Raw genomic sequence first — 18,251 nt, 5'->3', positions numbered from 1 at the left:
TTTAGGGTGGAAGTGATCTCTTATTTTGGTTGTCTTCATGTTCTGGTCTCTGTTCAGTGCCTCAGTGCTCTGCTTCCAAATCCAAATCCAAATCCATTGTCTCTGCAGAGCCTGATCAGGGGAATTCACACCTGCAAAACCTACATCCTATATGCTCTTCACAAGCAGTTATACAGCATGGCTCTGGCCAAGATAGCTTTGAAAGAGCCTCCCACACAACGTACTGGCATGGTGGAGCTCCTTCTACAGAAATGCAGGACAAGCAGCCCCCATGTCTCCTGTGCAACAGGCTTACTCGGCCCGAGAGTACTGGGGGACCTTGCTCTAAGCAAGAGTACTGCAGAATCTTGCTCACATTTTCTTGTGATTTTCCTTTTAGTGTGGTCTGTCCTCACTCCTCAGCATCTCCATGCTGGGGCCCTGAACCTTTGCACATGCATTCAGAGAGTTATTACTCATTCTGTGTAAGACTTAGCACAGATGAGCTTTGAGATATCCCAGCCTGGAAAGAAGGTTTCTCTGAACTGAACTGAGTGACACAACTGCCAGAGGCCACACTCATGACATTCTTGTGTGTTCAGATCCTCCCCTGCTTAGCGCCAGGCAACTGAACTGCACACAACACTTTGGTGTCTCTGTCTCTCTCTGTGCCTCCAGTGCAGGGTTCCCTGCCCCTCATTCAGGCAAATCCTAAATTCAGAAAGGCCAAATTCTTCCCAGTTTCCATTCAAAGCAGCACCTTGTCCCCGTACACCCCCGTGGAGCAAGGTGAGCCCATCACACCCTGCCCAGGGTTGCTGAGCCCAGTTGTGGCCCCAGTGCCACACTTCCAAACAGAGCCCGTTTACCTGCTGTCCCAGAGACTATCTTCTGCTCTGGGTGCCTGCAGCACTGAGTGCCTTTAGGGGTGCTCAACCATAGGGTAATTATTAACTAACACGAGTGATCACTTATATTATCTGCAACTTGAACACAACTCAATTTATCAAGTCAGCGCTGGAGATACACTTGTTCAGGGCACAGCTACAGCATCTAGGGCTTGAGACCTTTGCATGCTCGCTCTCTCCGGCTGTTAAGAGAGTCAGGTGGTGGCATTCCTAGAAGGTGAATAAATTATTATTGCAAATTACTCTGATGAAGTGGCTTTTATTAGAAAGCCAGACACAAAGGGAGCTTGCTGATTGGCTAACAGTGATGTCATACCCAGCACAGCACTCAAATGCAGAGATACGAATTTTCTCGTCTATATTTTGTGTATAATTTTCATTTTCTACTGGTAATAAAGACTCAGCAGCAGAGTCTTTCACCCCACGAGTATGGTGGGAGGTCTGTACTTCTCAAGTGGTTGATGAAAGCAAAGCAGCCTTTGTTCCTCTGTCTTCCAATGAACCTAAGGCTAACACTTTTCACCCACAAAGGCACTGTGTTTTATTGCTCTATTACAAATCCCACCACTCAATTTGCTTAGGTGGGTAGCAGAAATCTTGGAATTTTTTGGCTTGCATGTACCTAAAATCGTTCTGATCACAGAGATTTTACTAATTACAAGCCAAAGCTTAAAGTGCAGATAAAGAAACAGCCTGGGTATCATTCTGATCCTTCAGCAAAAGGCAAGAATGGGGTTTTGGAAACAGCCAGACAGCAAAAATCTCAACCAATGATTTATTTTGCAAGTTTCACATCTTTGTTTTTCCTCCCTGAAAAGCCACAGTGAGCTCTGTCAGTGAGGCAGACTCAGCAACCAGCACACTGTGTGCTATCATTTCTCTTCCCAAATTGAATGTCCTATCAAACTTAGAAAATTTGCCTAGCAAATGTTCCAGCTCTAATCATTTCTGGATGCAAACAGGCATGCTGGTACAGCTCAAATACTAGAACCCTGTGCGGACAGCAAGCATGAAAGCACCACTTGCCTCACTGAACCGGAATGAACTTTCAAACTGAAGCAGCTGTGCGAAGCGTGGCTCGCCAGGCTGCGGGCAGCTCTGCAGCTCCCTCAAGCCACGCTCCTGCGGTTCTGGGCTCCAGCCCCTGCTCAATGTGGACACGGGCAGAGTGGAAGGTTTTACGTACCTGCTGTTTCCTCCCCCTGTTACGTACCGCTGAGGTGTAAATTTTGCTGGGAAGGCCAAGTGTAACATTTCCAGCAGTGGGAACAAGCTCCTGCTTGTGCTGTACACAGTACACTCTAACACACACAGCACAAATCCTGAGCTGACCTACACAATTTGCCTATCCCCCTCTGACTGCGGCTCTGAAGTCATTTGTCCTACAAGGGCAGAAAACAAAACACATCTATCATTTGGAAGATGCCCTGGAAACCCCCAGATAGTTGCACTGATGAAATTGGACACTGAGGACTGCTGGAGAGTTCAAACATAGATTTGCTGTTCCCAGTCCTGGGGTCATGACTCTTTGCAACATCATCAGCTCCACTTTATTCCAGGTGGCTTGAAGTTGGAAATCACTGTCTCTTATTGCCTGAAGATTTGCTGAGCTGCCTGCCCTTTGTGGATAACAGCAGTTGCCCTCAGAATCCTAGATGTTGGATCTGAGGCTTCTGAAGTCCTGAGGGTGAAGGTGAAAGGATCAGGCATGCAGAAAAGAGAAAACCTGGCTGTGAATCAGAGTTAAAAAAGAATATGAAGGCAGAAGTCCTAGGAGAGGATGCTGTCTGGCTGGGACACATGGTCAGCATCAGCAAAAAGGGTACAGGCTCTCAGGTTTAAGACCTGGAACAGATTCAAATCACCTCTTTTAGATGTGACCTCCTTTTCTGTTTGAGGAAGAGGGGGACATGAATCTTGGATCCAGTCCCTGCTTTGCCAGTCATGGCTTGGCCTGACACCCCTCTTTGCTTTTATCTCTGCATGTATAGAATAGAGGGTTATTAAAAGCCTCAGAAGACTCTCAAGTAAAACAATTTTACTGTTTCTAAGAGCTTTGTTACCGTATCTCTGGAGTTCTGGCTTGGACCACCACAGACCTGAGGCAGGAAGCTCAGAACAGCCTTTGGATACTGAATTACTGTTCAGAACCCTATCAAATTCTAAATTGCAACCACTGGCCAAAACCAGAAGGCTCTGTAGAACAGAACACACCCGTGCAGACAGTGTCACACAAAATGATCATACTGGGCCTAACTCTGCTCCCCTTCCTCACCCAGAATAATACCCTTGCTCCCATCTTTGATTTCCGCAGTGTTATTTCCCCATATGAAGCAGCCAGGCTCTAGAGACGAATACGGCCCCACCTACCTATCACTTGCCTTACAATGACGAGTCCCCGTATCACTTGGCTGGTTAATGAAGTTGGGTTTTGATGTATCCGTCAGCCCCTCCCTTTCACTTGAGGACAGTATTAGAATCACGTCTGGATCATAATACCCAGTAAGCTGTTCTGGGGTGATATGAATCAAAGCCCTGAAAGTGGGATTCCATTTAATTAATTGTGGCTGACAGATGAAAGTATTGATCGTAGATTGAGAGGTTCAGGATTGGCCCAGGGGATAATTATTGGAGGGCACACTGTGTTAGAGTGATATTTTTGAATTTCTAGCAATGTGGGAGGGAAGCAGGGAGGAAGTAAGTGAATAATTGCAGCTAATTAGAAATTAATTTGTTTGAATAATCAAACAACAACAACAGACTGATCCAAAAGGAAAAGGAAACAGCTGCCCAGAGAGATCTAGATTGCTCCCATAAATTCTTCAGTCCCATGTCTGGGACAAATGTTTTACGGACCTGAGGCCCTAAATACAGAAAGGGAAACGGACAAGATTACTGAGTGGGAACACTTGCTTTTGACTAAGATGTATGATAAATAAAAGGGGCCAGGCGAAGCTGAAGGATGGTGGAGAGGGTGGGACGGCAGATGATGCTCATGCCTTAACCTTCTTCCTATCCGTCCACAACAGGCTGCCTCCCGCCGGCCTCCCACAGCCCGCCCGCCACCGCCTTCACGGGTGGGACATCAAATCCACCAACGGGGAGATCCGGGTGGCTGGAGGGGGGTCAGACATGCAACTGCTGTCGCCGCAGGGATAATAAAAGGTATCTAGGCTAGCAGAGAGGGCAGATGGAGGCAAAGCTGCAGCTAGCAATCTGTGTGCACACACCAACCAACCCACGGCTCCCTGTCCACGGGATCCCCATAATCTCCCAAGGCAGACCTGCTGTTACAAACACTCTCATCACCAACGCAGCGGGGGCAGCTAAGCAGAGAGAGTGAATGATCTAGCAGGGGGTTAATAAAAGGACTGACGCAGAACAAAAAAGCCTGTCAGACACCATAAGATGTGCTCTCCACCCCTTCCACCCCCCAGGAAATTAAAAATTGTAGCCTGTGGTGTACACTGTTTTCTCAGCGGGACTGGACGGGGCTATGGGATATGGAAGGGTAGGATGCAGAGGGGAAAGTTGAGAGTCAAATGTTTATGTCGGCATATATCAAGCACTGTTTTCCTAAAGGACTAGGGTACCTGGTCTCTCCAAACCTGACCAGACCTAGCCACATTTCTGTGTGCTGCTGCCAGCAGCTCCTCCTGGAGAGAGTCCACTAGATCCTGCCAGGCTGGAGGGCCAGGCCGCTCTGCCTGACACCACTGAAGTCCATGCTAGCATGTTTCCATGGAAATGGGAAGAGAACAAATGCCTGTGACATGATACACCTTTCCCAATGTATGGCGGTCGCAGCCTCCTGCCAGGGCCGCGGGCAGCCAGGCATGGCCCCACGTGCGGAGCTGGCGTTTCACAGGGACTGATCCCGGCAGCGCCCAAAATAGCCGCAGTTCCGACGCACCTTGAGCCAAGGCATTTTGGAAACAGAGGGCAGAAACCTTTGCCTGCCTACTGCTCTCTGTCAGCTGCTGGGCGCTTCAGACCAAGGCTTTGCTGGGGGCCTGAGTTCGGCGTCCGGCGGGGGAGCGTGGAGTAAAGTAATTATCCCTCTGTCAAAGTCCGGTCCCCGCTCATCACCTCATCCCTGCATCCCGCAGCGTACTGCCCAGCCTGAAGAACTCACCGGTCTGCTCCTGTACCATCATCACCGAGGATTTATAAAGCCTCTCTCAGCCCCTGGCTCCCCTCTCACGCTGCCCTGAGCACTGTGCCTCCAGCACCTCCGTGCCCACACCACAGACCAAACCTGCCCCAGGACCTTATCCCTCAGCCCATCGGCACAGGAGCATAACAAACTTCAGGAGAAGAAATACAAGAGATCTTTTGCGAAGCCAAAGGCAAAGCAATGACAAGTCTTGTCCCTGCAGGGACTTTGCTTAGCTTGCTTGGGATTATTATTTTAAAGGACAAGTTACTTCTCCTATTGCTGGGAGCCAAGGATATGAACAAAGGAGCTTCATGAATAGATATGTTACATAGATAGAATATATAGAGCTCATCTACAGCTGTCATTTTTCTTTCCAAGTGGGTGAAAACAAGGTGTCCCATCCCCAGGAGATGCAGAAAGGGCTCCAGCCCCTTCATTAGGCACAAAGAAGAGGCTGGACACTAAACACTGCCTGAGATGCCAGGCCTGGCTGAGTGCTCCCATGCTGTCAGGAGAGTGCTGTGTTGGAGAAGTTAGCCTTCCTACATGGGGTACACCACCCCCAGGAAGCAAAGGTTTCCTGCCTGCCATGAAAACACTAGAAAGGGGGAAACACTTCTGCCCTTCCTCAGTGCAAGGGTCTGCAGGAGACGCCAGCAGCAGAGCCAGACCTGGCTACATCCACGGGACATTCAGCACCATCCTATGGTTGCTAGAGTGAAGTCAGCAAAAGAAATCACAAATTAAATAAAAGGGGAATTTAATTGGCCAGAGAATTTCATTTGGTCTGAAAGAAAATGAGAAGCCCAGGGCTCCCTATGAGCAAGAAGCAGCAGCCCTGTGCTGTGTCCCAGCACTGCTCTCCCCAGGTGTGCCCTCGGGCTCATCTGCCAGCACCTGCTGCTGGAAAATGGTTTTTTGTAATATTCCTTCCTGCCACATTCATCTCAAACAGCAAAAATAAACAGCACATCTCTTACATCACGTTATATGCTTTCTTACACATCTGTTGTGTTACACACCCAGCAGAGCGAAGCCATCCCCTGCAACACCAGCCTTGTTTTGCACAGCACCTGAACTCAGCTGGTGTGGTACCAAAGGGATTTTCTCCAGGCTTGGGAAGATTGTTCCTTCCCTTCCTGCCGTGGTGAAAACTTGTGCGTGCTGTGTGGGTGAGCACAAGCCAGTCTTGTGATGACAGGAGGTTGGCTTACAGGGGGTTGCAGTGGGGCTGGGATTCTGTTCCGCACTCTGCAGCAGGCTGGTAAGCCTACGTAAGCCCCAGGAGACTGCATATTTCACTGTCCTCCGAGACTCATTCGTCTTGCACTTGCAGGGAGTCTATGTATTTGTGGTTTCAGTTAAATATATGACTCTACTGCTAGGCTGTATGAGCACAAATTTATCTGCTCAACAGATTCTGTTGGCTTCCAAGTTCATAATTTAGCCAAAAAAACCAAAAAACTGACAGGATCTCCTGGTGGTAGTTCCAGGTGGTCTCTGTGTGTCGGTGCTAGGAGGTTTTGGTTTTTCTTAGCACGTTTCCCCTTTGTCTTGGTTCTTCCACCACTGCTGGCAGTGGTAACATTGAGAGCATCAGCTGCAGTGCATAGATACCAAAAAGTGAGCAAATTCCCCTTTTGGTGCTCCAGGCTGAGGAACAGGTCAAGTCCATATCGCCCAAAGAAGACACGGGCAAGGCTCACCTGCCTGTGACTCTGTCGCTGACTGTATACACCCCCCTTAACATCAAGCATTGTGCCAGGCTGCCACGTCCACCTGTGACAGCCCCAAAGACTCCCCTACACTTGCTTTGTCTCCTGCAGTGGTGTTTAAGAGAGTAGTGGTCATCCCAGCTGCTGGACTGGCACTACCATGGCATTAACTTCAGGAGGGTGGTGGTGATGCTGTCCTGACAGCTCTCCCAGCTGAGCCACCGCCAGCACACCCACCTACTCAGTCACTTTGATCTGGGTAGGCTCCAAAACTGCCTCTTCCACTGCTGCCCACAGCTTCCCTCCAAAGCACAGACCGGCTGTTATTCCATCAAAGAAGTGAATCCCGGGAATGTGAGGATACTTGCAGAGTCCTGGCTTTTCAGGTACTCAAGTTTACAGTTTATGCCTCCAGGGTGACATTGCAGATGAAAAACAAAATGCACAGAACTTCACAAAAGAAATCTCAAAGAAGTATTTTCTGCTTTAGGTGGCTGAAGAGATGAACAGATGCAGATTCACTGGGCTTATGTCAGTCTTGTCTGAGATACACAAGTCCTTTTCCTTGCTTTGTCCTTCCAACTCTTTCCCCCTCTCAAAACCACCTCATCAGAGCCTTCTGCTGCAACTTCCAGGTCAGTCTTTCCAGGGGGCTGCACCCTCGTATTTGTTTAAGTACCTGTAGGCTGTAAGTGGAACTTATCTGGTGCTCCTCAGTCTTGACAGAGAAGCAAATATTTGCAACTGTAAATCTGTCTTGCACAGTTTGTTCTCAGATTCCTCCCAACTGCACCCAAAGCGAGCACACAGTTTGGCTGATGCGTTCTTTTTCTGCATTATCTTTTACTCAGAATAAAGATCTCATTTTACTGTTCCCTTGCTGTATTTGTGATCTGCAAGGCTGCTCAGGGTCCCAACTGTGTACACTTGTGTCCTTTTCTTGTCATACAGATATAAGCTGCAGCGTGCCATTTCAGCAAAATAAGCAGAAGGCATTCTGGGGGCACTAACAGAGCTGTTTTACAATTTTTCCTTGAGGATTTGATCTCCTTCTTCGTAGAAGACCTTCTGTCCTTGAAATATAGTTTGAACGTTTCATGTGAGATCACAATTGCAAAACATTCCTGTGCTATTTAGAGGTATCTTTGCCCTGTTGATAGTGGTGACCTGAAGAGGAAAGCCATTGCTCTCCTGCCACTCCACTTACTGGCCACAGATGACACCATCACCTCTCGGTTCGTCTCGCTGTAGTGTGCATTGAGGGGTAGCACCTGCTGTGGGCCAGGTCCATCACATTGATGTAAATGTCTCCGTAACTGTTGTCACTTTGGTAGGGCTAACTGAAGGTTTGCAAATACTGGAAAGGTTTGAAAGGAACCTGGAGTTTACACATCCAAATGGTCTCTGAGCTGCTTATTATCAGTGGGGAGGCAACACACACCTTCCCAGGGCCAAGTCCCCACCTCAGGAAGCCAGCAGGTGTCTGCTGCATGCTATTACAGCAAACTAGAATTTCATTTTAGGTTTATTCCCCCAGCTCTTGTTAGCAGACTAATGAGTTTGTGATTATGATCTGCCGCAGCTTCTGTCTTGAAGACGTCTCTGCACCTGTCTGCAGAACATCACTGGGTACTACACCAACTCCTGCACGTCACATTGACGTGGCTTGCAGCACCACTGACACACTGAACAATCTGAATGGGAAATCCTTCCCTTGGGGTGAAGGACAGCATCGGTCTCCTCATCTTACAAAAAGGTCAGGGGGAAAATTCCTGAAGGCTTCTGCTGGCCTGGGAAATGAACCTAAACCCCTGCTCAGAGGGATTCAAGTTTAGCTCCTGTTCATAGTGTCTGCTGAACAGGACATGCAGCACCAACCAGCCCTGGTCTGAAGCAGGGTGGAACCTGGTACCGACCCTGGTACTCTCTTACCTGTCAGCCACAAGCAGCACGGGGCTCACAGCTGTTACTCACTGTCCTGTCAGGCAAAAGCTGCTATTTCCATTGAAATGTCGAAGGCTGATGGGGATCTGACAGTCCGTGGTTAAGCTGCGCTAGAGTGCCAGCTGGGAAGTGGGTGGAAATGAATCTTTTGTCAAATAGTTAAACTCCATTTTCCCCAAAATAATTAATTCACAAAGAACATATCCTTTCATGGATTTCACAGTTGAAAACAAAGCCAGTCTTGCCTCCCCCTACATTATCTGTCAGTCGTACCGCAAAGAACAGAAGAGCTCACTCAGATGTTACTCGTGTGATCAAATCATGCTGGAAAAAAGAAAAGCCCCTGCCTTGGTTTTCAATCTACCTGAGGTTCTGAGCTGCCCTACATCTATTTTTTGACAGTTACACCCAAACATTTGGTTCTACCTTTTGTTTGGAGCTGATCTACAGTGCCATGACCCCAGCCTTCAGGAAGCAGCCAGAAGCCCCACCACAGGCTCACTTGCCGGGCAGTCAAGGCACAACCCTGTTCTATTTTCAGACAGAATTTACCTCAGTTTGCATTAAATGCCAGGTGTCTGTTTGATATCTCTGCTGCGGTGGCAACTCTCAGATCACATTTGGTTTCCCATGGACAGGATCCAAGGAGTGACGGATGGCTGGACGGGTGCCCAGCCAAAAGCTCAAGAGCCTAACAGTGAGAAGCATCTCAGCACCTGTGTCTCAGGCTGAACTTGACCGAGACAGTAACATGCACTGCCTCGGAAAACCCATCTGTCCTCGGGCTTCTGCCCCTCATCTGGTAGCACGGCCTCAGTCAGGCTCATCTACTTTAATAATCTCCAAGTCTGGTCATCAGGTGATTAGCGCATAGCTGTGGCCTTTCCCAGCTGAGTGTCCTGTGCAGCTGCCCAGACCTGTCTTTCTCACCTTCAGCTGCCAGCTAAGTGCTAAATCGAGTTATCAGCTCCTTTCCCATAAGGGAGCTCTTTTTTGGAAGGGTTTCCTCCCACACCTCTCTGTTTGGCATCCTAGGACTCCACTTGAAGTAGAAACCACGCTCAATAACACCTCTCCTCTCCAGAGCAGAACATAAGACAGTCATGGCACATCAGACTACAGGCCCACGCGGCCCATTATCTCATCTCTGACAGCAGTGAAGAGTGTGACGCCTGGGAAGGGGAGAGCAAGCCATCATTCACTGGTCATCCTCTAGATGCAGAGGATTTCATAGCCCTCCATGGCATTGCTCTGCAGCACCTCTGCTCAGGGCTGAAGGGTTCCTGTTAATTCAACTTCTCCTTGTACAAGAGCAGTTCCAAGCCAACAATCATCCTTGTTGCTCTTCCCTGGACATTTTTTATACCGTATAGTTTTTGAGGCTGATGGGCAACCAAAATTGTCCTTGTATTCCTGTGTTTGGCTAAAGTGAGCGCTCTGTCAAAGAGGATTTAGCAGTTGACTTCCTCCGGAGCAGGTTACTGAAAAGTCTAAGTCATCTTCAGAGATGAATGACCTCCTCTAGACAGCAGATGGAGTCGTCATTCGCTGTTGAGGTCATCTTCTGCATACACGATGTTTCAGCTAGAGGCAAAACAGGAAAAAATAAAGTGACATGATAATCTGTCTTGAACACTCCTGAGAAGGGAAATTTCACAGCGATCATTTCTGAAATCCAGAAAGCAACAGAGGTAGAAAAGAATGGGTTTGCTTTCTACTATACTCTTGTAAAGATAAAAGAGCACGAGTCCATCAGGGAGAGGCTTTTAGTGCCTTCCCTCTTCTCTTTAACCCATTTCTTACTCATCTTCCTCATCTTCCAAAGCACTACGTTGCGGGCCATCAGTGCTATGGGCAGAACAGCCACTTCTGCAAGAGAGATGTGCTTTGCTCTAAGGCAGTGAGAACAACAACCCCATCACCCAAATTAACCTGAAGATACTGCAGGAAAGCATTCAATCCCGCAGCATTAATGAAGCATAATCTCTGAGCTCATAGAATGAAGACAGCATAAATCATAGGTAGAATTTCAAAAGGAAGTCTCTGGAGCCTGAGAGTCACCCACATGACCATAAAGCATTTTCCTTGGGAATCTGCCTGGGTTTCAGTTCGATCTCTTTTTGTTAGCTACCTCTTCTTGTCATACACATTGCCTGGCCTAGAGGTTTACAGACTTTCACAAGACTTACAGGTGCCACAAAGCTACAAAGGAAAAAGGTATTTCACACTCACAGAGCCTCAGCAGTATCACAGAATCATCTCGGTTTGAAAAGATCTGAAGAAGTTTGAAAAGATCTGAAGATCCTCCAGTCCAACCATGAACTTCACACTGACTGTTCTCAGCTCCACCAGATCCCTCAGTGCTGGGTCAGCCTGAATCTGTATGTATCTATATATAAGTTAAAACAGACCTCAAATAATATTTATAACAGGACAGATCATGTTCTGGATTTCTGTGATTTCCAGTGCTTTATAGTTTTATTTCCAGAGCATAAGGTATTTTCTCTAAAATCTGTTCAAGCCCTCCCCCATACAGTCAATTTCACCACCCCCTTGCTTCTCCACCCCCTCTTTGTTTTCCAAAACGTTTTCTGGGTGTTCTGATTGTGTATCACTTTTCTCAGCCATGCTTCTTCTAAAGAAGTTTCTACTTCACTGCTCATTGTCTTTTTGTGGAAGAGGTTAGAAACCTCTTCTGCCAGTTAAGATAAATCTGGTTCCATATGCAGCCACAACTACTACCACTGGCTTCATTTTATACCAAACACTCCACGTCTTATGCCTCCTGTCATTCACACAGGAGGAAAATACCAGGGACAACTTTGTCAAATCAAGTTACGTGGTTAAAACCTCTGCAGATAGGACAACAGAAGACAGCTTTGCTAGGCATCACTATTCCTGTGTTGTGTTGATTAATACATGACATGGGGATGCACGCGAGTAGTTTACAATACGAACTACAAAATACACAGACAGTTTTGGCAGTATCACCAGTGAAATTCTGGAACAACTGCCTCTCAGTAGACCAATACACAAATTTATTGCAAAATCTGATTTGGGGTTTCAGTTAGCATGTTAAAATATGCCTAGCTTATGATATTGCATCAGGCACATCCTATCAGCCAGCAGATCAGCCACCCGTGAGAAAGCAGAACCATACACCTGATTGCTACAGTCTTGAGCTCCTGTTCTTTGAGTTGTAGCATAGTCTGAGCTCATCTTACTGGAAGGTGCTAAGGAAGAGACTGGGCTCAGGAGGGTGGAGTTAAGGTGGCCCTGGGGCTGTTCTGATTAAGGAGACTCTGTGAGGTAAGGGCCAGACCAAGGACAGGCTGTAAGGCAGGATCTACAAGGACGAGCAGAGGGTAGCTGATGTAACCATCACCTCATGTCCTCCCCACCCAACGCGATTCTTCCATAGTTGTGTTTATGATTGGAATGGCAAAATGGCAGCTGAGACAGTGGGAGAGAACCACTCCCCACAGAGACATATCCTGTGCCCAAGATGCAGGCTGTGGCTATCCCAGATATGCATGCAACACACACTGAATAAGAAACTGAAAAACACCCAGCTATTTTCATACAACAATGCTAGCAAGGGCGTATTTTTCCTGGTAAAGCTGTGTGGCTCTCAACCTCAGATTATGCCTTTTCCCTCCTTCATGCTCGCAGAAATCTGACCTAAGGCTATCCTGCCCATTGGCAAAGTACCCTCAACAGGCCCCCCGGTACAGCACCTCAAGCAGACACACCTAAAGGACAGCAAATACTTTGGCTTTTCCATTCTAGTCCCTCCAGGCCTGCCTAAATCTTCATTCCACAGTCTTCTGCTGCAGTAAGGGCTTCAATGACACCCTAAAGGGCTGCAAATCCAAAGCTTCTCAAAGATCCGGCTTTTAGGAGTTTTCCCAAACGATAAACAGAGATAAGTGTCATGCTTCTGACATATCATTTTGCTGATGAGGTTGTATTCTACCAATTTGTTAGTTTGAGGTATATGAAGAGGTAGTGATGATGTTTTAGCAGTGCCCTACTGAGGTCAGATTCAACAGTCACCAAACATTTTAAGGCACATTCACTACCAGCGACACCAGCACTGCTGTTAATGCTGAAATGATGTGAATGGAAATTATAACCTACGTAATAATCCACAGTGTGTATTGCAAGATACAATCCACACTCACCAATGAGTATGTAAATTGGATGGATTTAGGGGACTAAAGGATATTTTGAGAGTTTTGTTTTCAGAGTTCCTTTCCAAAGATAAGATGGGGCATCTGTCATTCATTTTCTATCTTGCCAAAGAAGTTGAGAATACAGGAAAGTGCTTAAAGCATTGCTCCGTCCATATGCACCGCTCATACAGGATACATACCCATCCTTTCTTCTGGATACACCACCACCTGTAATATATCTAATAACTCTCACATGACTGTTTAGAGGGTCAAACCTGACAGATAAATAGGGGCTTAGCTGGCCTGATCTGCAGCTCTCAGCACCTGACAGTGTTGCAGTTTGTGCAGCTGTACTTCGAGTCTCACAGGAACAAGAATGGAAATGCAGTCAAGGCATACCAAAGTTTTCTCGCTTCTTGATGATAATTTCCTAACCTGTCTTCTTCCCACAAAGTTTTCAGTTCTTCCGTCTCTGTTGATCTGAACCATTTGCCCCAGAAACAAGGTGATTGTTCCTGAGCTCAGACAGTCACTGCCATGAACCCTGACTGCTCAGGGTGTTCACCAGCACGTGTGGTGGTGGTTCAGCCTGTGTTCTGCTGGAAGCTGGGCTGATCACCACCGGGTGTGAGTGATCAGCTCAGAAAAATCCAGCAATTTGGCTCAAATTGAAAGAAACACATAATTTTGGATCCAGCCCTGGTGTCTCAGCCAAGATGGAAGTCGTTCCACCCCCCACTGCTGAGTTCTCAAAAAAATGTAAGATGGCAAGGCCTCCAAGGAAGGCAGATTTATAATCATGAGGCAGGGTGTGAGGGAAAAAGAGATTCTCTGTGCAGAAACACTCACTTCTGCAACAGTAAATCTCTCTAATGTGGTGGTTCAGATTCCGCAGAACATCCAAACAACTGGCCTCTGACAGCTTCATACTAGGCATTTCTTCCAAACTCTGAGTACAGACTATGCTGATACTAATTAAGTAATTTAAACTGGGACTTGCATCTTTCCTGTGCGATTCTACTTCTGAAGCACTGCACTACCGAGGAGTGTTTTGCAACTGCCAAGACATGAAAGTGTGTTTGTTATTAACACATCACTATATAATTAGGGGACTTAGCAGGGGGCTGGCTATTCACATGTTCTTTTTTCCTCTGTTGCTGACAGTGCTAGATGAAAGTCTCTAGGTATCCCGTTAGGTGACAAGTGAAAATGAGTTCTGTGGCCAAAACTAAGCAATTTGGCACAATTTAGTAGAGAGATGGCATTTTCTGCTCAAAAAGGGCCCAGAATTGGAACAGCACGAGGTGTTACAGATCAAGATTGAGATGCGCTGGCCAAGCTGAGTGGGTGTTTTACGGAGCAGAGCAGCAGTGGGTGCTGAAGTCCAGGATTGAGATATGCTGGCAGAGCTCAGATGAGGAATGTTGCCCAGTTTCTGAAAACAACATAGAGTCTGTATTTTAATTAGAGTTCCTCTGCTCATCTGCATGGCTCAGCACAAACTTTCATATGCTGAATTTTCCAGGCCTTTATTCAGATCCATCCAAAAAACCCTACCTTCCAATTTTTCCTACTCCTCCCCCAGCGAAGGCATGCCAGTAGCGACCACTCACACCCATGTACTCTGCTGTTGGCTCTCATTAAACGTCACGGGTCAAGCAACAAAAATGTGTATGTGTATTAATTTCATGTATATGGACTGATATACAGTTACCACTGTAAAGAGTTTCTAATTCAGATTAAATAAGGCCTGTAATGAAAGGCAGGAGGATGTGAGATTTCAGGGAACGGGAAGGTATGGGATTTCAGGGAGAGGCCTGACAGCAGAGAAGGCATGATGACACATAGATGAGTGAACTGGACAAACAAAACCTGAATAATTGACTTCATGAAGCCTGGGGAACACAGCAAGAAGCAGTAATATGATGGGAGTGTTGGACAGCACAGGAGGTAACAGGACTGTGAGTATCTGCAATGCAAATCCTGCCCCGAGTACTGCCTAATGTTTATTAGCTACTGCTAAAGATTCATCCCAGGCATTACAGATATGCATGACCGATCCCAGCAACAATAAAGGAATTCATAGTTTGAGAGAAACTCCTCCCCTTTCCACATTGTGCACAGGCCTACAATTTAAGCTGGCCAAAGTAGGTCAAAGGGAATGAGTTCATTTGAATATGCAAATTCAATAGAACAAGAAGCAAAGACAATTGCTTTAAGCTTGTGAGTTCAAACTAAAAAAGAGGTCTTCATAGCTCCTTTGGGAACTGGAAGCTTTGGATTTCACACCCCCTCCTGATATTTCTTCCCCTTGCCCATCTTCATGCCCTTCCTCTTGCCTCCTCCCTAATAAGCGTCTGGCAAATGCCCCATTTCTCAAAACCAAGCCTGTGGTCAGAAAAGCAAACTCAGTAAGGTCATTAAAAAGCTCACACGTAAAGATTTGTCAGCTGAGTGGCTGCTGAGAGCATGTGCCATGTGTGCAACTCTCCATAGCTAATTTTCAAACAACCAAGAAAACACATCTTTTGTCTGCCTCCTGCAAAGTCTATTTCTTTTTTTTTTTTTTGCTAAAGGGAACAAGTTCCTTTTCCAATAACTGAAGACTGATTAAAACTGATGTCCCTCTACTGACTCCCCCCCACAAGCAACTCATACCATGATACAGTGTCAAAAAAAGGATTTCTTATACAAAGGACTTCATATAACCAGGGAGAAGAAACGCAGGAAAACTGTTGACATCAAGTTTTGATTTAACTCCATTCTAAAATCCACTAACTCCTACCTTTCTCTTCCTATGCTTTTACTAAAAGTATTCCAGTGAGAACTCCTTAAATCAGTGCCTCATTTTCTTTGAAATGACACACAGCACTGAACCAGAAGCAATCAGCTTGCTATTTCCATAATTAAACAGGTATTTAATTAATAACTTTTACTCAGCCCGAGTCAGCTCCTATGAATCCAACAGCCCTGCATCCCTCTCTGTTACCTCTAACTAAAATTTGTGGAGCGCTGGGTGGCTCGTGGGAAGAAAATAAGGAGCTGAACTTCAGTTCTTAGATGACAGGTTTAATCTGGCTGTTTGAGGCAAATCTGCACTGGTTTACAACTAACATCAACCAAGAAATCACTGTTTAGCTCTTTAACCAAACAGGTTCTCTGAGCAAACCTCTTTTCTTTTTCTAAATCTTTTCTTTTTGTTGTCAGGAATGAAGATCATAAAACAAATCTTTCAATTGCCTCTGCAGTCTCATTCAAGTCCACCGACAAAACTGTTCATGGAGATTGAACACCAGCAGTTTACAGAGACCAAATAGCAGTGGTTCCTCCCGAGCAGCTTCAATTTTGTTGATGTGGAAACTGTACCTGTTCTGGGAGTGAAAAAAGACAACTTCAGTCTTCAGGGCAACAATGCAGAACACTGCATTAACTTCAGATGAAAAACTAATCACTCCAAAATGGAATCACGGCTTAATTCCCCAAAGTATTGCTGTATTAGGTAGGTTATCTGCTTGCAGCCCAACCCTCTGATGACACAGTACTAATAATGGGGTCCCCGAGCTGTGGCAACACTATAGGTTGTGGCTGCCTTATGGGCACGTCTAATTATGATGTTCTGTGACAAGCCTATAAATACACTCCCACAGGTGAAGACCTGATTGTAGTGAGCAGCGAGGGGGTCTGGCAGGTATTTGCTCTGTTCGCACACAGCGTAGTGTTGCCTCCTTGAACTGGAGGGCTGTTTATAACTGCGAGAGCCTTGCAGGCCGATACCCCAGGGAGTTCAAGAGTATGGAAGCAAGTGAGATTTCATAATCACATATAGATCAAACGTCAGCAGGAAAAGTGCCAAAGGGGAAAAGAGCAAATTTCTTCAAATGAAAAAGCCTACTGACAAAACCCAAAGACCACCTGAGCAAAGGAAAAAGGGGATTACATATTAGCAGACCAACTCTGGTGGGCTGATCATAGGTTTGAGAGCGGATGAAGATAATCACTCTCACAGGGCACTTAAGCAGGTAGTTATTTGAGGAGAAATAACTGTTTGAAGGATTTCTTGAAGAACAGGGAAGGTTGCTAGGCCTCTAGTTTGTTTTCAGGAGTCTGTTCTTAAAGATCATTACATTATCATAACACTTTAGGCTCATAAAACCGGTCAGTGCCCCTGCACACCACCTGTGTGTGCCAGGTGATGAGGATTTTCCTCACTCTTTCCTTCCCTAGCAATTCCAGCCCCCTGGTCTGCCTGTCCTGCCCACCTATACACCCTCGGTCTTGGCTTGCTCTGAGGACCAACTTCACAGGAACAAAAAATAATAAATAAATGAGGAAAGCCTTTTTTGAAAGGACTAGAAAGGAAGGGAACCTGATGGGCAGCTAAATGACCCCTGAAGGCCAGTATGAACTCATGATAACGGCTGCTGTAGATGAGAAGTTGACCGAACACCAATCCTTGCAGCCTAAAAAGAAAAAAATCAACAAAAAGCCTTCCACTATCCCATCTCCTTTACTGTTTGTTTTGTCAAAGGAGATGACAATCACTCACAACACTGAACTGAATAAGAAAATTATCAGCTGCCTCAGCCAACGCACTGTGGCACACAGTTGTCAAACTCTTGCAAATTTTGTCATAAATCTTTGAGCTAACATTTCTATGATTTCTAAAGAAGCCCTGAAAAGCTCTTTTCCATAAAGGGAAACCTCGGTTTTGACTTGCTGCACCACCTCTGTGATGGGATGAAACAGAGGATGCTCTCTCCCACTGCTCCCAGCACAGGCTGCCGCAGGAGTGTGAGCAGGGGTCTGGTGAAGTTAACTCACCCTGGAGAAGGCACAAAAAGAGGCCAAGACCAGAGACCATGCTACAGAGGAAGAAAGAATATGCACTAAGGCAGTGATTAGTTTCAGGTCAGCGATTGGTTTGCTGGACATGAGCTGTTTAAACAGAGGCACTGGTGTGAGACAGGGCAGAGGAGCTGGGGGATGCCAGTGACAGGCACTGGGCTGCTTGGGGCAGGCAGCGGAAACACACGGTGCAAATCCACAAAGGTGCTGGGCAACAAAGGGAAAGGGGCGCCGTGAGGAAGAACCCGAGGGAGGGGCGGGTGAACCAGTACCACGTACAGGAGCGTGCAGGCACGATGCCCGCAGAGGGCCCTCAGCTCCGTGCTGGTAACACGGTGAGGGCCAGGCCCCGAGGCAGGCCCAGCCCGAAGCAGCACCAGCGCAGCGCTCACTGCGGGCTGCTAGCCCCAGCACCGGCTCCCCGCGGGCCCGGGGCCAGGCTCTGCCGGGCCGCACTGTCCGGCGGAGGCCCCAGGGCACGGCGATACCGGTGACAGGGCCGCTCCCCCCCGCCATCACCCCTCAC

The sequence above is a fragment of the Athene cunicularia genome (assembly GCF_003259725.1).
Source record: "Athene cunicularia isolate RWA chromosome 10 unlocalized genomic scaffold, athCun1 chr10_part1, whole genome shotgun sequence".
NCBI classification, from domain to species: Eukaryota; Metazoa; Chordata; class Aves; order Strigiformes; family Strigidae; genus Athene; species Athene cunicularia.
Note: the sequence above shows the minus strand (reverse complement) of the source record.